The sequence below is a fragment of the Oncorhynchus masou genome, chromosome 8 (assembly GCF_036934945.1).
Source record: "Oncorhynchus masou masou isolate Uvic2021 chromosome 8, UVic_Omas_1.1, whole genome shotgun sequence".
In the NCBI taxonomy this organism is placed as follows: Eukaryota; Metazoa; Chordata; class Actinopteri; order Salmoniformes; family Salmonidae; genus Oncorhynchus; species Oncorhynchus masou.
This window is the reverse complement of record NC_088219.1, coordinates 17,932,797-17,958,725: the sequence shown is the minus strand read 5'-3', so window position 1 is coordinate 17,958,725 and position 25,929 is coordinate 17,932,797. Positions and strand designations below refer to the sequence as shown.

The 25,929-nt window shown below is 44.7% G+C and overlaps 1 pseudogene; it reads left to right on the top strand.

Annotated features, from left to right (window-relative positions):
* The first annotated feature begins 1,477 nt into the window (after nucleotides 1–1,477).
* On the top strand, nucleotides 1,478–25,558 carry LOC135544271 (sodium/potassium/calcium exchanger 3-like; annotated as a pseudogene).
* Nucleotides 25,559–25,929: the final 371 nt, after the last annotated feature.

Below are 25,929 nucleotides of genomic sequence, written 5' to 3'. Positions count from 1 at the left end.
ACTGCTAAATGACTCCCTACTGTAGTGTCTCTGGATAAGAGACTCTGCTAAATGACACTCCACTGTAGTGTCTCTGGATAAGAGACTCTGCTAAATGACACCCTACTGTAGTGTCTCTGAATAAGAGACTGTGCTAAATGACTACACTGTAAATGTTCTACAGATCTCATATTACCATATTTTTTATTTTATTTTCATGTCTTAAATATTGATGCGACAAATGTATAATTTGTACATTTATTTATAAAAAAATGTAGTTATTTGTTACATCTGACTGTGTAAAACCTAGCATTTTCCCCCCAAAAATGATTATTTGTGTCTCTGAAATGAAACCATCAAGTGATAGATTTCAACAAATACTTGTCTGTCATTGAATATGCCATGATTTGATAGTGAAAAAACACACCAATCTCTTTCAAAAGTTCTTTAAATAATAAAAGCAAATTTTCCAACATTTGGAAAAATGTATATATATTGTTTTGGAATGAAAATGTTCATATGGAAAGCCTTACCATTAGTCTGAGCAGTTTTACTGCATGTGAAACGAAAGTAACAACATGGTGCAATGACAGTAGGACTAAATAAATGAAGGGAAGTGTTTACTTAATGGAATTGACTATGTATTGCCTGCTCATACATGTGCATACACACAGAGTCAACTCTACAGAAAACTAAGGCCGGTGTTTGACTATGTTAAATGTCTTCCCGAGAGCATACAGTAAAGAAATGCAAATACATTTTCCAAATCTCATTCCACACAAGTGTGATTCGTAACACACCAAGACAACATAACAAAAACACTTCCCTGGGCTTTGTCCTCCGGAAAGCTTTCCTAAACACCAGCCGCGGTGAAGCTCTTTATCTTCTCTGGCCTGACACCTGGAGAAGGGCTGATGACAACAATACCAGGTCTTATGTCTTTATTTGGGGTTGGTGCTTGCAGGCAGAATCTTCACTTTGGGCCAGAGCAAAACGTGTCAGACATACCGCAGCTCAAGAGCTCAACTTTAATGCAGGTTTGACTCACCGATGCTCTGTAAACATAGACAGCATGCACTGGTGTGTGTGTCAAATTGGGAGAGAGAGAGAGAGAGTGTGTGTGTGTTTCAGGGGATGTGTAGCAATGTGTGTGTGTGTGGGGGGGGGGGGGGGGAGTTGCTCTCTCCTTTTCAGATATAATGTCTGTGAAATGTTAAAACCAGGCCAATTTTGCATGTTGCCAAACACATCACTCTTGTTGTTTGACTACAGTAGCACAGCAGTAGCCTTGGCCTAAAATTCATAGCTCATGAAGAATTTCTATCACTATGTTCAGATGACAAATTGCCACACTGGTTGCTTGAGGATATAGGCTATCTTAGAAAATTGTCTCGGCAGTCTGTTCGGATTTTGTTTTGTTGCACTCTATGCATTGAATGACGCCGAGCATGTCGCCGCCTAGTGGCGCACACGAACACAGCGCACAACACGACGACCGACACGATTTCACAACCAGAGTGGTAATAGTGTCAAGGCAGAAAGACCGTACCGCTACCCAGCGCCTCAACTCTCGTGTTTGTACCGGATTCTGCTGTCGCCGACCTTTCAATCTGTCTACCGATCTGAAGGCTGTAAATGCTGTCATCACTTCTGCATCCACCTACTCCTCTTGTATAATCTTGTGTGATCTCAAGGCATGGATGTCACGGTGCGCCTTGGCAGGATAAAATATTGTAATCCGAATTGAGTAGGCTACAGTCTGCGAGGATTTAGCACAGGTTTACACAATCAACTAACTTGACATTCAAGTTAAAGTGTAGCCTAGTGCAATTAAGCTGTGAAAAGTGGAAACCGACCTGACCGTAACTGCAACGGAAATGTTTTGACTGGTGAGGGTCCGATTTCGGAATGAAGGCGGCTGTACAGACAGGGAGACGGCGGCCCTTCCAGCGGTTCTGCTGCTGTGGAGTTGGGCTTCTCGCGGTCATTTGGCTCGCACAGGTCGCGCACGTGACAGGTGAGTTTTTCCACAAGGAATAATGATGGGTACATTTTGCATAATGTCAATTAACGTATATTATTGCTTGTAAATGTGGGGTGTTTTTTAGCATCACATATTTTTTACTATTCCTTTTGAAGTTGAAAACATTTTAGGACATGTTTATATCTTCACAGATTGTATTATAATACCTAAGGGTGGAAATGATTATCTGTCAACTCATTCACATTCTTCATTAATTAAATTTTCAATTAAATACTGCCATCGGCTAAATATGCAAGATTATTTAATTTCTCGCAAAATAATCATTATGTAACCATATTGATAATAGGCTGTATGGGGTGAAAGAGAGAGATTTGGAACCAACAGATTGTATGATCCCCTCCCATGTCCCATCCCCCAATATTCAGCACCTAGATTGTGCGTCACATTGAACCTTCAGCATCATTTTTTTTGTTAACCCTTATTTTACCAGGTAAATTTACTGTGAACACATTCTCATTTATAGCAATGACCTGGTGACTAATTACAGGGGATGAATGATCCAGTTGGAAGCTGGGGATGATTAGGTGGCCATGATGGTCAGATTGGGAATTTAGCCAGGACACCAGGGTTAGCATCACTACTCTGATGATAAGTGCCATGGGATCTTTAGTGAGCACAGAAGTCAGGACACCAATTTAACATCACATCCAATAAACAACACCCTACACCAGGCAATGTCCCCAATCACTGCTCTGGGATCTTTTTCATGTCTGTTTTATCCTCCAACTCTACTTCCAGCAGCATTTGGTCTCCCATCCAGGGACCAACCAGGACTGACCCTGCTTAGCTTCAGAGGCAAGCAGTGGGATGCAGGGTGGTATGCTGCTGGCATCACCCCCCTGCTCCAGCCTGGTATCCTCACAGAACCTCTCATCTCAGGCAATCACCTGCACAGAACCTTCTAGAGTCGAACCAATTACTCTGAGGGAACCCAGAAAATACATATCCCTATCAAGCATTGCATTAAGTAACATGAAGACGGATGATTGGAATTGCACCACAGTGAGAAAATAGATAAGCATATAAACTGTGTGTAAAGGGATGAGTGTATGAACTTAAGAGAACATTGATGGCATGCAGTTATTCATATCCTTTGTATGAACAGCGCATTGTCAACCTCTTGCCCAATGGTACTCAACTCTTACACTACAAGGTCCAGAGACTGCTGGTTGTCTGTTCATCCTGATGATGAATTGCACACACCTGGTGTTCCAGGCCTAATTCAGTTCCTGATTAGAGGGGAACAATGAAAAAAGGCAGTGGAACTGGCTTCGAGGTCCAGAGTTGAGTTTGAGGGATCTAGCCTTTAGGGGCCCTATTCTCTACAGACCTGGTTCTACTGCTCTAGATCTCCTGGTTTCCTCTCGGAGGATGGATTCAAATACTCAGCTATGAAACAACGGATGGTCTGGTAAAATTATTTAATCAAGAGGTGTGTGTGTGTGTGTGTGTGTGATTGTGTGGGCCAGTCCTGTGATTTTCAGGTTGAGAGAGCATGAGTTCATGTAATGATTCATAGATTAAGCTATGACACAATCCTTCTGACAACCAGTGTTCTGATTTTTTTCATATTCTCCTTTAATAGCTGTCATATTCTTCAGTTTTCCCTACTAAACCTTCACTATCTCATAACTACCATCACTGTTGGTTAAGAGCTTGTCAGTAAGCATTTCACTGTAAGGTCTACACATGTTGTATTTGGCGCATGTGACAAAGTTTGATTTGATGCATTTAACCCATATATTAATTAATAGGCCTAATCTTGGGAAAAAAATATGAACAATTATTTAATGTATCTTTCTAATGGCAAATGGCAAGATGTGTATTACTGTAAACATGTATTAATTTGCCATGTTCACCATACAGCATCATTCTAGTGGCAGGCCTACTAGTCGCTATAGTAGAGCAATTGTTCTTGAATGCTTTTTCATTGATTGCCAGTTCCAGCTTAGTTCGAGGCTTGCAGATGCAGGATCTTAATTTGAGCCAGTTTGATAAAGCAGGAAAATCATCCTGCAGAAACAGGAAATGTGAACTGTTTTGTGGATTATAATGAATTACCATTTTTGTAGGGGTTGATAAATTTTTCCTTAGGGCAAATAAAGTCTGCAATTGTAAAGTGGAAATTATAAACTTTTGAAGCCTTTTTAAACCTTGAATACACTACACGTTTAGATATCCTACTGTGCAGGAAAATTCTCAGCAACAATGCCTACAATGCACCAGACAGATCATCTTGAGGAGTGAACCCCACATCTTCTATAGAAAGAGACGAGACTCAGGCCAAAGTGTCATCTTCGTCTGGGTCTGGGTTGGAGCCCTGTGTTCTGTGATGTGTGGTCGTGTTGTGAGTGTGATAATGGCGGCACCGTCTGTGACAGAGGCTCATTTGAATCTCATATTACCCAGGTTTCTCTAGGCAGCTCCACATGAAAGCCTCCACATCCCCTCTCTCAGACCGACTACGACACAGTGATTGGACTGTAGAGTGAAACAAAGCAGTAAGTGATCATGAAACAGACTGGACACACAGAGCGATCAAGCAACCTCTTAAACAACCGGAGTAGAAGGTAATGGCCCCCACCTGGCTGGCTCTGGTCTGGTCTACTGTGGTCTGCTCGGGCTCTGGTCTGGTCTGATCGGACTCGGGCTCTGGTTTGCTCGGACTCTGGTCTGCTCTAATCTGCTCTGGTCTGGTCTACTCGGGCTCTGGTCTGATCTGCACGTCTGCTCTGGTCTACTCTGCTCTGGACATAGATCTCAGTGAGTGGCAGCAGTTATCTCTGTGTTTCAGGAGACAATGACACAGATACGATACATCAGTGGAGGTCCTCACTGTTGATGCTGTCCTTCCATATATAGTGGTTAATAGCGGAAGTCCAAATAAAGAGATAGGCTATCAACAGAGATACGGAACAGGGATTTACTCCGTGAGGAGATTGCAGTGCTGACATGATGAATGGCTTATGAGTGTGCTCTTTAAAAGATGACATGATCTCCTCTGCTGACTCTCTCTGGTTGCTTCCTCCAGCCTGTATATTTATTATCTGTGACATCTGCACTAAAACACAAAGCCTTTCAATGTTGTGTCCAATAAGATAGTGTTTTGTCTTTGGACCGGTCTTTTGATGAGTCTCAGTGCAATAAAATAGACAAATTACAAATCAGTTGACTTACATTTCAATAGAGCCGGAGACATCAGGGTCTCAGCCAGAAGCGGGGGTGTTCCAGTTCCTTCCAGACGCAGGCTGATGCAGGAGGAGTGGACAGAAGACAACCAGACACTGGACCTTCCTAGACCAGGTGAGTCAGCCTCACAGCCCCAAACATCTCTCCCACTGAAGGACCCTGATTCCCATTCTAGACAAGTGTATGTTCCCTGCCATGTCCTCTGGCACACAGTTTTATATGATTGTCTCCTCAGAGAATAGCAGCTGACAGGGCCCATTCAAACTGTATATAGTATCTCTGTACTCAATAGTCTTCTCCTTAGCGTTAGCTGATTAAGTACAGGAATAGGAGTATAGGAGCCCTACAAGTATAGGAGCCCTACAAGTCCTGAAGACACATCGATGCACAAACTGTCTGTTGACTAAATATTTATTTCCCAAACTGTGTGGAACACTTGAAGGGGCTCCAGGAGTGTCTAAGCTGTGTAGTTGTGACTTAGTGTGTTAATGTGTGTGTGTGTGTTTTGGGAAGGCGGTTGGTGCTGTGTGTATATGCTGGTGAACCTTGGCTCTCCCCTGCGGGTTAACTGAAAGGTCATGTGGGCCGAGGCTGCAGTGCAGTGGTTGTCAGGAGTCGGTGCTCTGTAAACTGTGTGTCTCAAACCTGGCTGCCGGGCCAAAGGAAAGGGTCTGTCTGGAGGGGTTAGAGAGCCATGCCAGACTTGCAATGGAACAATCAAGGAAATATATAAACAGTAAGTAAACACAGTGGAGGACATGGGGTAGAAGACAGCTAAGGAGATCTCTGCAGCAGGGCGACAGGACTGAGCAATGCACAGTGTAGTGATTTCAGTCTGCGATATGAAAATGTATGAACTGCATTAGATACCACTATCTCCCTGACCTGCCACAATCGTTCTAGATTTACACTTGGCAGAAGAGAACTATTAATGCAATATGTGCACCTGCAACACCAATAAAGCAAGCACTTGATGTGTGGTCTTTCTGTTACAAACAGACCTCCCTCAGTGCCTTTGACAAGGACACAACTCCCTTATGAGTCATAAGGTAAATACAGGTTGTAGAACAATAGGCTGATGGATCTGTGGGCAGGTAGATGACATTAGGTCTTTCAGAGCTGCACTACTCCTAGGCTACAGAGCACAGGGCAGGCTACTCATCTTTATCTTCACGTAAATCCCCTATTCTCTGTTTACTGTAACTGCTAATGATTACATAATCCAAACGGCCAGCTCAGACAGACCTCTAGGAATATTATCTTGGGGATAGCGGAAGTGAGGTTTCAGTACCCCCCTACCCCTTACCTGCCGCGGTTTTCCCGTCTTTTGCTGTATCTCACTTTATTTGATCTCTCTCAATCGCTCGCCCTCTTTCTCTCTCCATCCCCCCGCTGTATAACAAGACGGAGATGGCAGCGTCTGCCTTCAGTCGAGAACCCTTTGAGGCCAGCGTTGCTAAGCAACTGAATGCTACATTTTGAAACCCAGATAATTCTGTCTTTCAAGCATTCAAAGTGCCGAGGCAGAATGAACAACCAGATCGAGCTAAAAATAGACCAGGGGAAGAAGATAAGCCCATGCATTTCAATAAGGGCTCTATTCAATCCGTATCGTGGAAGTTCAGCGTTCCAGTGTGATTGACATATAAAGACAATATTCCCGTATCAGTGGAGACGGCATTCATGGTAAATGCTGCAGATATTGGCTCAGTCGGAAATTACCTTTACATTTTTATTGTGCTCTCTGCAACATTTCAACGATCCAGATTGAATAAATAACGATGGCTTGTGTTTTTTATGCATTTGTTTTATTCGGCAAGCAACCGAGCCAGTCGGTTTGAGGATTATTTTTCCACAGAGATATTTTAGTGGCTGCAGGAGAGAACTGAAAAAGAGAATCTGATAGATACTCAAATGACATGTCCTTTCAAAAGACCTTGAGTTTTGTCAGGGGAGTAATTTATTATGGCTGTCAAATAAAGCAAATGGCAACTAATGCAACCATTAAACATGGGAGTAGTTGTGTTTTTGTCTGAAGTCTTTGTAAATTGGGGAGAATGTCCTTAGCTCCCATCCCGTCTCTCTAGAATCCTTGTGCTCTCTGAGTTCCCATTGGTTCCTGATGATGACTTAAAGGTCCTAGGTTAAGGATGGAGATCACTCACCGACTGCTCTGTGTGTGGTTGTACAGAAAATGTGGCTCACAGCGACCCGTCTTCATTTCAGATAGGGTATTAGTGGTGGAATTCTAATTGTTTTACTGCAGCAGTTTCCTTTGTTTCCCAGGCCACCAACATAACATTGAGACTTGACGCTTTAAGACGATGGATAGTTCCATGTGATGTATCTGAACAGGTGGAGTAATCTCCTGTGAGGGACTAAAGCTTATTGATTGTTCTCCCACTGTAGGTCTCCTGAGGATTTTTCAAATGATTTCAGCCAGTGTTTTGTCAGATAAAGGATGGTTATTGAGGTTTGGTGAGATTTGTGTGGTTGGATTGGCTTTGACTATTTTTGCTCTTGTCGGCCTTTCGTAACTATGTCATAAAATCAAAGAAATGTTTTGATTCGGGATAAAAAATGCAAGGTTGTTGTAGTGAGGACCTCCCGAGTGGTGCAGCGGTCTAAGGCACTGCATCACAGTGCTTGAGGCATCACTACAGCCCCGGGTTTGATCCCAGGCTGTGTTACAGCCGGCCGTGACCTGGAGACACATGAGGCGGCACACAATTGGCCCAGTGTCGTCCGGGTTAGGGGAGGGTTTGGCCGGTCGGGATTTCCCATCGTGCTCTAGCGACTCCTTGTGGCGGGCCAGGCGCCTGCAAGCTGACAACAGTCACCAGTTGTACGGTGTATCCTCTGACACATTGGTGCGGCTGGCTTCCGGGTTAATTGAGCAATGTGTCAACAAGCAGTGCAGATTGATCCCTTCACCTCTCCCGAGTCTGTATGTGAGTTGCCGTGATGGGACAAGACTACCAATTGGATACCACGAAAAAGGGGTTTAAAAAAAGGTTGTTGTAGTGGTGATGTTTCTGTTGGTGCGTGAGACTACTTTGCTCTGTGTTTCACTCAATACCTTAGCTTGACTCCAAGATACCCTGCAGCTTTTTCAATCAATAACATCTCTTTCTTTCTTTCCCTCTGCCTGCCATTCGGTCACACTCTTAAGTCCCTTGTGGCAGAGTGACTCAAGTGGAGATCATCTCACAGCTTTAGCGGTTTAATTTAGTTGGGGGTTCACTTTTAATCCGGACTGATATGGCATTAAACACACACTCAAGCATACTTATAGGTTCGCACACACGCAGGAACACACACATATTACATCACATGTCCATTTTGAACCCTTCTCTAGTTACTTGATTGGATCAGCAATTAAATTAATTAAGATCAAGCCCATTCACAGTGTGAATAATGATAAGATCTAGTATCTCAGAGAGAGATCTATGCAGGTTTGCATTTATTGTCATGAATCTTGCCCTTGAGGCAGCTCTGCAGAGGGGTCACTAGCTGTCATAGTCACTAAGTCACAAAATCTGATTTAAACCTAACCCTAACCTTAACCACACTGCTAACCCTAATGCCTAACCCTAACTTTAAATGAATACCAAGACCATGAATTTCTACGATAACATAGCCAATTTTGCAGAAATCTCTCAGTTTTACCTCAAGCGTAAGATTAATGACAATAAACGTCACCCGGTGAGATTTATAGGAGACGAGACACACAGAGATGTAACACTAGTAGATGTAATAAGAGGGTACGTGGTGCAGAGCCTGTGATGCCAGAGAAGAAACACGTGAATGCTGCTACAATTCCACGCCCTCGCCCTGCCCCCCAGGCTGTATATTCCATGAGAGCTGATTATGTCCTATGTCCAGTATTGGAAGCCAAGCTCAGATATAGTAAATCATCATATGGCTTGTCTAGTCAATCAGCAGTCCTGTGACAAAAGTCTAAAACTCTCGTATGCTTTCGCTCTCTCAGACCTCTTGGCAAGGAAAAATACATATTTTTAGAAATTTCTCTCCAGAGCTGCCTGTCATTTCTCTTTTTTTCATATTTCATAAGCCAATACCATGGTAAACACACATTCCCCTCCCTCCCCCCTTTCTCACCATTCGCTCAGCCGTCATTGGCTTACCACTGCCGCCCGTCAACAAACCACAGTCCCCAGGGAGAGGGTCTCCATGGCAACTGCTTTCACCGAAGCAACCCATCAAAACGTTCATCTGAGACGCGTGTTTCAGCAAGTCATTTACATAGACACGTTCAACTGGGGCCTTGTGTATTGGGGCTACATGTCCTGGGGCCCTGGGGAAGGATCCAGATCTGGCCTGCTTTCCAAAACACAGCTATAGGATAAGGAAAACAGAAAATGATAATAACACCACAACTACAGCACAGATGTCCTCACACTGATAAGATGCAGATGTGTACCCACGTTCTGTAGTGAGATGCTGTCTCACTCTTTCTTATGATAATCTGAAAGGAAAGTTGACATGCTAAGCTGGGATGGTTTAGTGAACAGGTCCTGCCCCAGTGCAACAGCTGTCCAGAAAATAAAATAAGCTCCTTTCCCCATAGTTCTCTGGAAGGTGGAAGTACAAGCTGAGCAGAGGCAGAGAGAGGGACCCTCACCCTCTGAGGCTCAGATTCAGAATGTTGATGACATCGCTAGATGTACATTAGATAACCATATGTTGTACACGTACACAGTATAGAAGGGCATTGTATAGAAGCACACTGTCATCATACAAACCTCTAGACCATATGGCACCCTCTCCTCTCTGCCTCACACTACAGATTCAAGGATCAAAATTGAATAGCCTTGATGACATGAGAGGTGTGCTCTTCTAATCTACAGGGAGAAGCTTCAGGATGGCATGCTGTCATAGAATCACAGCACAGCTGATGGCGTGTAGTGGGCATACTGTGTAGTATATGTCATTAAGCCTATGTTTGGTGGTGTGTGTCATACATCATGTGATGTGTAGCATGTATATTATAGGAAGTGTGTTTGGTGTAGAATGAGTCGTGCAGCATGCGTCAGACAGCGTGCATTGTGGGACTGGCTGTATAGGCTACCCAGGGCTGCCTGTCTCAGAGCAGCAGGTCTATTAATAGGTTTGGGCTCCCCAGTTGTTAAAGTTCATTTTCCCCTGCGTCTGAGTACTGATTTAGCAGCAGTGCCCTGTGCTCTCTAGGCTGCAGCCTCCTCTCCTCTGCTCGTCGCGCCGAGGGGAAGCTTTCACTAACACTCTCACATACGCCTGGGGACTGGAGGAGCAGGAACCAGCTGTTCCACACACCTCCTCATCAGAGCTCTGCTCCTCTGCTCCTCTCTCTCTACACGGCCCAGGGGGGCAGCATCTGCTAGCCTGTACAGGTGTCTGGCTGCGTGGAGGGAACAATTCCATAGGAGATCAGTTATTAGGCTGCTGTGTGTCAGGCGGATACGTATGATGTCTTGGGAGTCTGAGCCAGATCCTGATGCTGAGCTGCAGCAATTCCTTTCGGACTGTGGAGGAACAAACCTTCAAGGTGCCTCCTTCAGCTATATGCTGTCAAAGACTCCAGTTACCCAAGTCCTAGACTTTGTTTTTACGCTGCTGCTCCTCGCTGTTTATTATCTATGCATAGTCACTTTACCCCTACGACTAACCTGTACCCCCACACATTGATTCGGTACTGGTGCCCCCTGTATATAGCCTCATTATTGCTATTTTATTCTGTTACTTTTGGGATTTTTTACTTTTGTTTATTTGGTAAATACTTTCTTAACTATATTTTCTTAACTGCATTGTTGGTTAAGGGCTTGTAAGTAAGCATTTCACGGTAAAGTCGAAAACTGTTGAATTCGGCACATGTGACAAATACAATTGAATTTGATATAGCATTCTATTCCTTCAGAAAGGATTGGACCTGGAAAGCAATTTGGTGAAATTGTCATTCATTCTTCCAGAAGGCCTGCTGTGTTATTACGATGCATGTATCTGTCCTTTATCATAAGAAGGATGATGATACAGGGACAGGAAAGCAATGTCATTACAAACCAATGTGGCAGCTTGATGACGCTGTTCTGCTTTTGGTCTTGAGCGGCATGACATCCATTTCGTCAGATTAGCGCAAGACTCTGATTTCCTTCCCCATCTGTTGTTGTTGTTGACTATCCTTTTCTCTCTCGCTCTCCACCTCCATTCTCCCCCCCCTCTCTCTCTCGACTATCCTTTTCCACCTCCATTTCTCTCTCTCTCTCTCTCTCTCTCTCTCTCTCTCTCATCCTTTTCCACCTCCATTTCTCTCTCTCTCTCTCTCTCATCCTTTTCCACCTCCATTCTCCCCCCCTCTCTCTCTCCTTTTCCACCTCATTCTCCTCTTCTCATCCTTTTCCACCTCCATTCTCCCCCCCCTCTCCTCTCATCCTTTTCCACCTCCTCTCCCCCTCTCTCTCTCTCTCTCATCCTTTTCCACCTCCATTCTCCCCCCCTCTCTCTCTCTCTCTCTCTCATCCTTTTCCACCTCCATTCTCCCCCCTCTCTCTCTCTCTCTCATCCTTTTCCACCTCCATTCTCCCCCCCCTCTCTCATCCTTTTCCACCTCCATTCTCCCCCCCCTCTCTCTCTCTCATCCTTTTCCACCTCCATTCTCCCCCCCCTCTCTCTCTCTCTCTCTCATCCTTTTCCACCTCCATTCTCCCCCCCTCTCTCTCTCTCTCTCTCATCCTTTTCCACCTCCATTCTCCCCCCCCCCTCTCTCTCTCTCTCTCTCTCTCCCTTTTCCACCTCCATTCTCCCCCCCCCCTCTCTCTCTCTCTCTCCCTTTTCCACCTCCATTCTCCCCCCCTCTCTCTCTCTCTCTCATCCTTTTCCATCCATTTTTCCACCTCCATTCCTCCCCTCTCTCTCTCTCTCTCTCTCATCCTTTTCCACCTCCATTCTCCCCCCTCTCTCTCTCTTGACTAACCTTTTCCACCTCCATTCCTCTCCCCCTCTCTCTCTCTCTCTCTCTCTCTCATCCTTTTCCACCTCCATTCTCTCATCCTTTTCCACCTCCTCTCTCCACCTTTTTTAACCTTTTCCACCTCCCCTCTCTCTCCTCTCTCTCTCTCATCCATTTCCACCTTCATTCTCCCCCCCTCTCTCTCTCTCTCATCCTTTTCCACCTCCATTCTCCCCCCCTCTCTCTCTCTCTCTCGTCTCTTGACTATCCTTTTCCACCTCCATTCTCTCTCTCTCCCCCCTCTCTCTCTCTCTCTCTCATATCCTTTTCCACCTCCATTCTCCCCCCCCTCTCTCTCTCTCTCTCATCATTTTCCACCTCCATTCTCCCCCCTCTCTCTCTCTCTCTCTCTTTCCACCTCCATCTCCCCCCCTCTCTCTCTCATCCTTTTCCTCATTCTCTCATCCTTCTCTATCCTTTTCCACCTCCATTCTCCCCCCTCTCTCTCTCTCTCTCTCATCCTTTTCCACCTCCATCTCCCCTCTCTCTCTCTCATCCTTTTCCACCTCCATTCTCCCCCTCTCTCTCTCTCTCTCATCCTTTTCCACCTCCATTCCCCCCCTCTCTCTCTCTCTCTCTCTATCCTTTTCCACCTCCATTCTCCCCCCCTCTCTCTCTCTCTCTCTCTCTCATCCTTTTCCACCTCCATTCTCCCCCCCCTCTCTCTCTCTCTCTCTCTCATATTTTCCACCTCCATTCTCCCTCTCTCTCTCTCATCCTTTTCCACCTCCATTCTCTCTCATCCTTTTCCACCTCCATTCTCCCTCTCTCTCTCTCTCTCGTCTCTCGTCTATCCTTTTCCACCTCCATTTTCCCCCCCCCCTCTCTCTCTCGACTATCCTTTTCCACCTCCATTCTCCTCTCTCTCTCTCGACTATCCTTTTCCACCTCCATTCCCCCCCCTCTCTCTCTCATGTGTCTTGAGCATCCTTTTCCACCTCCATTCTCCCCCTCTCTCTCTCTCTCTCTCTCTCATCCTTTTCCACCTCCATTCTCCCCTCTCTCTCTCTCTCATCCTTTTCCACCTCCATTCTCCCTCTCTCTCTCTCTCTCTCTCTCTCTCATCCTTTTCCACCTCCATTCTCCCCTCTCTCTCTCTCTCTCTCTCATCCTTTTCCACCTCCATTCTCCCCTCTCTCTCTCTCTCATCCTTTTCCACCTCCATTCCCTCTCTCTCTCTCAACCTTTTTTCCATTTCCCTTTTCACCTCCATTCCACCTCCATCTCCTCTCTCTCTCTCATCCATTTCCACCTTCATTCTCTCTCTGACTATCCTTTTCCACCTCCATACTCCCCCCTCTCTCTCTCTCTCGTCTCTTGACTATCCTTTTCCACCTCCATTCTCTCTCTCTCTCCTCTCTCTCTCTCTCTCTCTCTCTCTCTCGAATATCCTTTTCCACCTCCATTCCCTCTCTCTCTCGACTATCCTTTTCCACCTCCATTCCCCCCCTCTCTCTCTCTCTCTCTCTCTCTCTCTCGTCTCTTGACTATCCTTTTCCACCTCCATTCCCCCTCTCTCTCTCTCTCTCTCTCTCTCTCTCTCTCTCTCTCTCTCTCTCTCTCGTCTCTTGACTATCCTTTTCCACCCCCATTCCCCCTCTCTCTCTCAGGATGGTACAGGATGTCTCTCAGGACTATCCTACAGGGAGGAGGTTTTCCACCTCCACCCCCCCTCTCTCATCTCTTGACTATCCTTTTCCACCTCCATTCTCTCTACTCTCTCTCTCTCTCGACTATCCTTCTCCACCTCCATCTCTCTCTCTCTCTCTCTCTTCTCTCTCTCTCGACTATCTTTTTCCACCCTCATTCCCCCCTCTCTCTCTCTCTCTCCCCCTCTCTCTCTCGACTATCCTTTTCCACCTCCATCTCTCTCTCTCTCTCGACTATCCTTTTCCACCTCCATCTCTCTCTCTTCCCCTCTCTCTCTCTCTCTCTCTCGACTATCTTTTTCCACCCTCGACTCCCCCTCTCTCTCTCGACTATCCTTTTCCACCTCCATCTCTCTCTCTCTCTCTCTCTCCCCCCCTCTCTCTCTCAACTATCCTTTTCCACCTCCACCCCCCCTCTCTTTCTCTCGACAGAAAGAGGTAGGATCTGTGTCTAACTGTGTTGTACTGTTATCTCTCCCTGAGCCATCCATGAGTTTCCAGAAGACATCTTCACCAAGGAGGAGCTGAAAGGAGGAGCAGTGCTGTTACATGTGCTGTGTGTGAGTGTCCCATAACACACAATGCAGAAAACACACCTGTTTAACACACCTCACAAAACCATGATACCATGATACTGCAGTTTTGCAGCCACATCCTTAGTGCAATTCCATCTGTTCAGATGTTTCCTAATATCATTTATCTGCCAATCATAGTGAAGTACACCTGCCTAAATGAACTGAATAACTTAAACACTTCCTTATCACATCCTTACAGATTGTATCTCTATTTTCATCTCTCGCTGTATCTTTTAGGCTATCTACATGTTCTATGCTCTTGCTATTGTCTGTGATGACTACTTTGTCCCTTCCCTGGAGAAAATATCAGAGGTGAGAAAACCAACAACACCAATTAACGTACAGGATACAGGGAGGTACAGGATACAGGGAGGTACAGGATACAGGGAGGTACAGGATACAGGGAGGTACAGGATACAGGGAGGTACAGGATACAGGGAGGTACAGGATACAGGGAGGTACAGGATACAGGATACAGGAAGGTACAGGATACAGGAGGTACAGGATACAGGAGGTACAGGATAGAGGAAGGTACAGGCATTTAAAATATAAATACAGGGAGGTACAGGTACAGGATACAGGGAGGTACAGGATACAGGGAGGTACAGGATACAGGATACAGGATGGTACAGGATACAGGATACAGGATACAGGATGGTACAGGATACAGGATGGTACAGGATACAGGAAGGTACAGGATACAGGGAGGTACAGGATACAGGGGAAGGTACAGGATACAGGAAGGTACAGGATACAGGATACAGGATACAGGAAGGTACAGGATACAGGAAGGTACAGGATACAGGGTACAGGAAGGTACAGGATACAGGGAGGTACAGGATACAGGGAGGTACAGGATACAGGGAGGTACAGGATACAGGGAGGTACAGGATACAGGGAGGTACAGGATACAGGGAGGTACAGGATACAGGAAGGTACAGGATACAGGAAGGTACAGGATACAGGGAGATACAGGATACAGGGAGATACAGGAAGGTACAGGATACAGGGAGATACAGGAAGGTACAGGATACAGGGAGGTACAGGATACAGGGAGGTACAGGATACAGGGAGGTACAGGATACAGGGAGGTACAGGATACAGGGAGGTACAGGATACAGGTACAGGATACAGGAAGGTACAGGATACAGGAAGGTACAGGATACAGGAAGGTACAGGATACAGGGGAGGATACAGGGTACAGGAAGGTACAGGATACAGGGAGGTACAGGATACAGGAAGGTACAGGAAGGTACAGGATACAGGAAGGTACAGGAAGGTACAGGATACAGGAAGGTACAGGGTACAGGGAGGTACAGGGTACAGGAAGGTACAGGATACAGGGAGGTACAGGGTACAGGAAGGTACAGGATACAGGTACAGGAAGGTACAGGATACAGGAAGACGGAGGCACCATGTGCTGCTTTTTATCCTACATTATTACAACTTTTAGTTGACGCATTTAAAATATAAACTTTGTGCAAGACAGGCTGAAGACAGGCTGAAAAGACATAGTGCTTCTTGATCATGTATTATGATTGTGTGAGAATGTTCCCCTTGTCTCTGTCCCTGTCAGAACCTGCAGCTCAGTGAGGATGTGGCAGGGGCAACCTTCATGGCTGCAGGAAGCTCAGCACCAGAGCTCTTCACCTCTCTCATTGGTCAGTTCTTAATCACTCTGTATTTCACCTCATATTTCCTGATATCAGTGGCCAATATTGTGTCAATGAACACTATACATTATGCCCAACACTGACTGATACAAATGGCCCATAACTTTCACCATCTTGCCATGGATCTTCAAACCATCCAAATGAACATGTTTGTGTATCATGTAATGCCACACATATCCATATGATGTCAGCAGAGTCAATATGAATAGTCTTTCATTCTACATCAACGTATAGAACACATTGAGATAACCGTTGGTTTCATCCACTAAAATGTAATTGTCACTACAGCCCCTCCCACACCTCTCTTTCCATCTCAGGTGTGTTTATCACTAAAGGAGACGTGGGGGTCGGCACCATCGTGGGCTCAGCGGTCTTCAACATCCTGGTCATCATTGGTGTTTGTGGCATCTTTGCGGGCCAGGTACAGACCTGCCAAAGACTACACACCCTATGGTCTTAACAGTGTAGCTAGCTATGGCTGAAGAGCTCATAAATACATGGAAACTTATTTTAGAAATGATTCTACACATGCACTGGCTGAGTGAACCTGAGGACTTCATCTTGATTTAGCTGTGTGTTGGTTGTCTGTTAGTGGAATCTCTCTCTGTGTGGCTCCTCCCCCTCTGCAGACGGTGGTTCTGACGTGGTGGTCTCTGTTCAGGGACTCCACCTACTACATCTTCTCTGTGCTGGCTCTCATCCTGGTGAGCCAGACAAGGGAGGGAGGAGGGGAAATTAAGACCACACAATCAAATGCATTTAGAGATCAGTATATAGTAGCTTACTGGTGCTCTACAATTACAGTGCTGTATAATCTGCCTGTACATAGTGAAATGATGGCATGCAATGCAGCTGTGACTATTTTAATGCGTTAACTTTCTCTTTGTAGGTTATATACGATGCAAAAGTTGTCTGGTGAGTTTTATCATGATTAATGCTGCCAAAGTTCTCAATGTTACATGTCAGAATTGTAAAAGTACAGTAAAATAGCAGTTTGCAGGTTTTAGGTGGTAATTGAACTGTTTACTGGTTTTAGGTGTTAATTGAACTGTGTATTTCTCTGATTGAACTGTTTACTGGTTTTAGGTGGTAGTTGAACTGTGTATTTCTCTGATTGAGCTGTTTACTGGTTTTAGGTTGTAGTTGAACTGTTTACTGGTTTTAGGTGGTAGTTGAACTGTTTACTGGTTTTAGGTGGTAGTTGAACTGTGTATTTCTCTGACTGAACTGTTAACTGGTTTTAAGTGGTATTTGAACTGTTTACTGGTTTTAGGTTGTAGTTGAACTGTTTACTGGTTTTAGGTGGTAGTTGAACAGTTTACTGGTTTTAGGTGGTAGTTGAACTGTGTATTTCTCTGACTGAACTGTTAACTGGTTTTAAGTGGTATTTGAACTGTTTACTGGTTTTAGGTGGTAGTTGAACTGTTTACTGGTTTTAGGTGGTAGTTGAACAGTTTACTGGTTTTAGGTGGTAGTTGAACTCTTTACTGGTTTTAGGTGGTAGTTTAACTGTGTATTTCTCTGATTGAGCTGTTTACTGGTTTTAGGTTGTAGTTGAACTGTTTACTGGTTTTAGGTGGTAGTTGAACTGTGTATTTCTCTGACTGAACTGTTAACTGGTTTTAGGTGGTATTTGAACTGTTTACTGGTTTTAGGTGGTAGTTGAACTGTTTACTGGTTTTAGGTGTAGTTGAACTGTTTACTGAATGAAGTTTACTGGTTTTAGGTGGTAGTTGAACTGTGTATTTCTTTGATTGAGCTGTTTACTGGTTTTAGGTGGTTGAACTGTTTACTGGTTTTAGGTGGTAGTTTAACTGTGTATTTCTCTGATTGAACAGTTTACTGGTTTTAGGTGGTAGTTGAACTGTGTATTTCTCTGACTAAACTGTTAACTGGTTTTAGGTTGTAGTTGAACTGTTTACTGGTTTTAGGTGGTAGTTGAGCTGTGTATTTCTCTGATTGAACTGTTTACTGGTTTTAGGTTGTAGTTGAACTGTTTACTGGTTTTAGGTGGTAGTTGAACTGTTTACTGGTTTTAGGTGGTAGTTGAACTGTTTACTGGTTTTAGGTTGTAGTTGAACTGTTAACTGGTTTTAGGTTGTAGTTGAACTGTTTACTGGTTTTAGGTTGTAGTTGAACTGTTTACTGGTTTTAGGTGGTAGCTGAGCCGTGTATTTCTCTGATTGTAGGTGGGAGGCTGTGCTCCTAATGACCATGTATGGAGTTTACATTCTTATCATGAAGTGAGTATGCTGAAACACCTCTCACAAGAGTCATCAATCCCCAGAGCATGTAGCTCGTGTCTGCTTGTGCTGTTTCTCATATGACAGCTGTTTTGTGGTTTCAGGTTCAACTCCCAGATCAGGGGATGTGTGCAACGTCGGTTTGGGGGCCCGGGTCAGTGCTGCCTTGTCAGTGAGGGACTCAGAGACGAGGAGATGGCAGAGGACGGACTCACCTGTAACACCAACATGGTGCTGCTCAGGAAAGGTCTGTCTGGATTGGAGCTCCTTTCAGCTCTCACTGTCTGAGTGTTAGAAGCTGTGGCTGTTATTGATTTGTTGTTACATTACAAGTCTCACAGTGCATTATAACAACATCATAATGCATTATACCTGCCTGTTGGCTTTAGGTAAAGTGTTACCCTCCCTCACCTTGCAGGACAACCCCAGGGTCAGGAGTCTCCTCCAGTGGTGATGGTGGACGAGCTCCTGATCCTCAACCCCCACCAGCTGTCCTTCTCCGAGGCCGGCCTGCGCATAATGATCAGCCCCCACTTCTCCCCTCGCACCAGGCTCACCATGGCAGGCCGTGTGCTCATCAGTGAGGTATTGGACTCAGACTGGAGGAACATCAACAAGGGGCTACATTAGCCACTATGGAGAACTAATGTGCACTCTCACTCTCTCTGACACTCTCTCTCGCTTTCCTACACAGAGACAGAGGCTGATCAGGAGTCCCAACAGCCAGCTGGACGGGGAGGCCAGCCCAGCGGCAGGGGGCACCCCTCTGAAGGGGTTGGGCTCTGGAGGTCTGGAGAATGGGGGCAGTGTGGAGAAGCAGACCCCTGACGGGGCCAGGGTAGGGGATGCAGGGGGGGAGAAGCCAGGAGCGGAGGGCTGTCACGCTGAGGAAGAGGAGGATGATGATGATGGGCCATTCAGGCCTCTGCATTGGCCAGGTGATATAACAAAATCTGAAAATACTCTGGATACATTCATTAACATTATAAAATATAAGACAAAACCAATTACAAGGGTTTGAAGTATCTCTAAGTGGCCACTCGCCTCTCCAAAGTGTGCACAGTTCCAACGCAATTTCAATGCACTTTTATGACTATAACGTGCTTTTTGTTTTTTTAGCTTTCCTAGCTGTGAGAAACTAGAGCAAGCACACTTGTAGTAGTTGAATTTGGAACACAACCCTGCATCCCCACCATCACACAATTACGGTTGTTGTTTACGCAATCCAAAAACGATCCATTATAAATCGCAACCTGGGTCAGATGGGCATGATTTGAAAGCATGTTCTATTGACGACATGACTTGGTTATGAAATATGATCTTGTTAGGCTTGTGTTAGGCTTTCACAAGGCCTAACAAAACAGATGGTATTTTTGGTGCTCATAGAAAGGAGTCATGAGTGCAGTCAGGTACATTTCCTTCAACATACTGTTCAGAAAAACCACGGGTATGACGGCGTGTATCTTGTAACTCTACATCAAACATAGTGATCATAAACGTTGACACGGTATTTGACATGAGTTTTAGGATTTGAAAATGTGCACATTTATTGAAAAAGTACACATTTGGACTCACAGGTGTTTGGATTGCTTTTCTGGCATCAACGCAGAATTTATTGTAATCCTCAACGCCTCCTCTCTCAAAATACATTGAGTCATCTTAATATACAGCATTTCCCTCACGTAGACAACAAAAAATGTGTAAAAGTTGCCCAATTAGCGGGAGGGATGGGAGCAACTTCTTGTCGTGCGCGGTGCTCAAGTTCAGAACAGCTGTCAGTCAAAACCAATACAGAGCTGTGAAGCGCAGAGCCAGACCTCTGACATCATGTATAACAAGTTACTGTACAGTCACTGCTTTCCAATTTTAGCGCTTATTAGTGCCCAAATCTGCCATTTTCAACCCGTATACGGGTATGAGTGTAAAGGGCTACAGACAATTTCCCTGACGTTCGCTGAAATTGCATTTGAGGAAAACAAAGTGGGTGTCGGCTCTGGTATGTTCTGGTCTGTGACCGACAGTATATTGTTGTTCATGTGTGTATGGCAGGGGGCTGCTGTGCGCGGGTCAAGTGGCTGATCTCGTGGCCCCTGGGCCTGCTGCTGTACTGCACTGTGCCTAACTGTGTGTACCCACGCTGGCACCGCTGGTTCATGGTCACCTTCGTGGCCTCCACCCTGTGGATAGCCATCTTCTCTTACCTCATGGTGTGGATGGTAAGGACCCACAGCAGAGCCGTAAGGCCATATTGGATGTTCCAGGAGTTGTAGGATAATATTGAGAGGGTGAGTGTGTGTGGTGTCTCTGTCTCTGATCTAGCTGTGTGTGCCCACCAGGTCACCATCATCAGCTACACACTAGACATCCCAGACTACATCATGGGCATCACCTTCCTGGCAGCGGGCACCAGTGTGCCAGACTGCATGGCCAGCCTCATTGTAGCTCGGCAAGGTACCCGTCATCCTCTCTTTTCAACTTCCTCTCATCCTGACCAGCCTCTTGACGTCCTGGTGGTGTAGTGTAGACTGCTTTACTCCCCCCCCCCCTCTCCTCAGGTATGGGGGACATGGCGGTGTCTAACTCCATTGGCAGTAATATCTTTGACATCCTGTTGGGGCTGGGTTTTCCCTGGGCTCTGCGCACTCTGGTGGTGGACAACGGATCATTGGTGGGTTCATTAAAACTCTCTCTCTATGGACATTTAACAATCATCGACATCTGACCCCTCTCATCCTCCTCTTCCTCGCAGGTTTACATCAATAACAAGGGCCTGGTGTATTCTGTCGTCCTGCTGCTGGCCTCTGTCTTCCTCACAGTAAGTGTGTGTGCATGCGTTCCTGTCACCATCAGTTACTGTTTCACTAGACATCTGGTTCTGAGCATCATTTAACCACATAACAGGCCATATGCCACACGCGTATCACAATTCTATTGGTGTTTCACTTTTTACAAGTCTTTTCTTACACACCACAAACACAGTATGATCATAGTTTTACTGGTATTTAAGGTTTTTACAAGATATTTGTTATGGACCACAAGCAGGATGCCGGCAGACAAGACAGAGTATAGTACAGTCTTTCTGGAGCAGGGTGTGGTTATGATACTGATGGTTTGTACCATTGTGGCTACCACAGCTCCAACTAGTTGTCGGGGATTAAAGTTGTTAACAACTGTAGCATTTTTTAGCTAAGCCTAATTATAACCCTTTTCTTTACCTATACCTCCATCACCTAACCTGCCACATTAGTTCTCCTAACCTGCCACATTAGTTCTCCTAACCTGCCACATTAGTTCTCCTAACCTGCCACATTAGTTCTCCTAACCTGCCACATTAGTTCTCCTAACCTGCCACATTAGTTCTCCTAACCTGCAACGTTTGTTCTCCTAACCTACCAAGTTAGTTCTGCTAACCTGTCACATTAGTTCTGCTAACCTGCCACGTTACTCGTAACCTGCCAGCCACATTAGTTCTCCTAACCTGCCACATTAGTTCTCCTAACCTGACACATTAGTTCTGCTAACCTGCCACGTTACTCGTAACCTGCCACATTAGTTCTCCTAACCTACCACATTAGTTCTCCTAACCTACCAAGTTTGTTCTCCTAACCTGTCACATTAGTTCTCCTAACCTGCCACGTTTGTTCTGCTAACCTGTCACATTAGTTCTAACCTTCCACGTTACTCGTAACCTGCCACATTAGTTCTGCTAACCTGACACATTAGTTCTGCTAACCTGCCACATTAGTTCTGCTAACCTGACACATTAGTTCTGCTAACCTGACACATTAGTTCTGCTAACCTGCCACGTTAGTTCTCCTAACCTGCCACGTTAGTTCTGCTAACCTGACACATTAGTTCTGCTAACCTGACACATTAGTTCTCCTAACCTGCCACGTTAGTTCTCCTAACCTGCCACGTTAGTTCTCCTAACCTGCCACGTTAGTTCTCCTAACCTGCCACGTTAGTTCTCCTAACCTGCCACGTTAGTTCTCCTAACCTGCTATTTAAACAAACCATCAGTATCACCATACCGGTGTTAGACAAGTTCATTGTGTGGCTCCATCTATTACGCAATCACCCAGCCATAGCCAAGCTATTCCTTTCTTTACCTCATGCAACTTTTCTTTCCCATTAAACCCCTCTCCATCTGCCCATCCCCTGTTCTCTCTTCACCTCCCCCTCTTCCCTTCTTACCTCCCAGGTCATGAGTGTCCATCTGAACCACTGGAAGCTGGACCGCCGTCTGGGCCTGGGGCTGATATTACTCTATGCCATCTTCCTGCTCTGCTCCATCTTCTTTGGGCAGATGTGAGGCTGATGCTGGGGTCGAAGGTCAACCCTGATTTGCCTTCCTGTCAGCTGCCACGTCCAGGAGTCCTCTGTCTCCCTGACATACTCTGTCCTAAAGCCAAAAAAACCCAGCCTCAGCTACATCGTGCTACAGTTAACATGTGATGTTCCACAAACAGGATATCCTTGGGTGACATTGTACACAAATACACACACACACGTTTTACTATCCTTGTGGGGACCTAAAATGTTCCCTAACCCTAAATAGCCTATGTCCACAAGGGAGAATTTTCCTTGTGGGGATTTCCGGATAGTTCGTCAGTCAGTCTCTCTCACACACACACACACACACACACACACACACTTGTGGGGACCTAAAATACATTTCCATTCAAAACACTATTTTCCCTAACTCCTAACCATAAACCACCAACCCCTTACCCTAATTACAACCTTAATTGTAACCCTAAATATAAATCCTAAACGAGGGACAATTTTCCTTGTTTCACTTGTGGTGACTCTTGGGGATTTTAAGGTCCCCTCAAGGATAGAAGAACCTACTCACACACACTTACACACACACACACACACAGCAGTCTTTTCTATAGCACAAACCTTTTTCTTCCGAAGTTTGGTGTTTTAATACGTAGCAACACCTAATGTTCAGCAGTGACCAATGGAAAAATAATACAGTAGACTAATCCTCGTTTCTTGACCTTACGTTTGGAACGCCCGTGTTTGTTTTCAATGTGTGCCCTAGCTGACATTGCCTTGTTGTGTGGTGATACAGTGTGTACATTTGTGCAAATGTGTAGCAGTGCTGGGGTACAGTGGAGCATAGAACTGTCAGTAAGGTACTATGGACGAAGCAATAAGAAAAATGGACGTTGTTAACGTGTCATAGATGTACAATAGAAGAAGTATTCGTAAGAGATGCAGATTATGTGACTAGAATTTGTAGAGTGACTGACCGAGTTCCCCCAAAGAGGATTCATTAATCATGTTTTGCCTCATAACATGTACTGTTACAAACTAAGTAAATAATAGGCTCACGTGAAATGTATGATTTTATCATTTTTAGAAGTGTTATTACTATGGACAACATGTTTCTCTGGGTGTCACAACCTTTGATATCATGCGTACGGGTCTGTTGTAATAGTTCACTACCTTTAGGGACGGTCAGTGTTTGTATTACTGTACAATGATTATTAGGTCTACAAGACCATACTTTTTACTGTTTCTAAATGTTTACTAAATATTTTACATAGTTTTACAAAAAATGTATGTCAAACAGACTAGATTTGTGGTGTTTTTGATATAAGCACTAAATAATATATTCTTCCCGTGATATTTGTGAGAAAATCATATGCTGTAACTGAAAAATGAAGTATATTTCTGTCACTTTGTAAAGTGATACTAAATGAGACTGACTCTTCAGATCAGCACAGTCCACCTATATCTGATGAAAGGAGAATAAGGTTATATTGAATTGTATCACTTTCTAAGCCACTATTCTATTTAAGCCAGCTAAGATCCTTTTTAGCACTGAATCTTCTTGATTTAGTATCTTTATTTATTATTCCCAAGAGATTTCATATATTTCTTTTGTCAAGTGCTTGTGATTACAATACTTAATGGTTTGCTCTGCAAAATAGTATATTCTCAAAAACGTATAGGTATTTATTTACAGCGTGAATATGATTTCCTGAAATAATTTAGATTTCAGATCAGATCAAATGACTCAAACTTTTTGCCAAATGAAAGGATTGCAGAATACATTCTTTATGTGATCGAACTATTGCACTGAAAGAAAACATAAATGCAACATGCAACCATTTCAAAGAATGTACTGAGTTACAGGTTATATAAGGAAATTGAAATAAATTCATTAGGCCCTAATCAATGGATTTCACATGACTGGGCAGGGGCACAGCCATGGGTGGGCCTGGGAGGGCATAGGCCCAACCAACCACTTGGGAGTCTGGCCCACCTACTGAGGAGCCAGGCCCAGCCAATCAGTATACGCTTTTCCCCACAAAAGAGCTTTTTCTCTAAAACAACGATGGAGGTGGCATATGGTAGAGAAATTAACATTAAATTCTCTGGCAACAGCTCTGGTGGACATTCCTGCAGTCAGCATGCCAATTGCACGCTCCCTCAACTTGAGACATCTGTGGCATTGTGTTGTGCGACAAAACTGCACATTTTAGAGTGGCCTTTTATTGTCCCCAGCACAAGGTGCACATGTGTCATGAGCATGCTGTTTAATCAGCTTCTTGATATGCCACACCTGTTAGGTGGATGGATTATCTTCGCAAAGCAGAAATGCTCACTAATTGGGATGTAATCAAATTTGTTTACAAAATTTGAGAGAAATACGCTTTTTGTGCGTATGGAACATTTCTGGGATCTTTTATTTCAGCTCATGAAACATGGGACCAACACTTAACATGTTGCGTTTATATTTTTGTTCGGTATAGTTCTGCTCTTTGATTTCAGCCACTCAACATTTTTTACATTTCAAATAAGGAGTAGAGGAGTAGAGACTGAGTTGTATAGGCTGGTTGCTGGTGCTGCTAACTATCCCAGGTTTAGTCACCTGTCGTATGTCCAGGGTAGTCCTTTATTAAGTACCTACTGAGATAGGAAGACCACCAAGGAGTCCCCACTACCAACCAACCAGTCATAAATCCTGCTTCTGTTAGCAGTTCAGGTCAGAGCACCAAATAAAACCCTGATTTAGTTCTCACATGGAAGATCTGTGTTTGAAGTGTGTTGTTCCTCAATGTTTTATTCTGTTAGGTTGGAGCCGCCAGAAATTCCAGCACTGAGATTCGTTACTTTAGACATGATCTCTGATCATTGAGAACTTTTGTATGTTGTTGAGTGCAATAAATAAAATCTGTGCAATAACAATCCATGTCTCTCTCCTTAAGTCACTGTACATACTGTACAACTGTTAAGCTCTGAGAAGTGATGAGTGGGGCCCACTGGGCACAGACAGGAAATCAATGTCTATTCCACGTTGGTTCGACATAATTTCATTGAAATGACGTGGAAACAACGTTGATTCAACCAGGGTGTGCCCAGTGGGAAGACAACAGGGGAAACAAACCCAGTGCCTACCTCTACCTTTCACTGATTCCAGACCTGTCGTTTACTCATTAACCCCCGAGGAGCTGCAGTAAGCTGTTACTAGCCTGTTAGTCTCTCAAAGCAAATACATCCTTCTGATACGAGTCCAGAGGGAGCCATGCAGACAGAAACCCATCTCCGCTGAC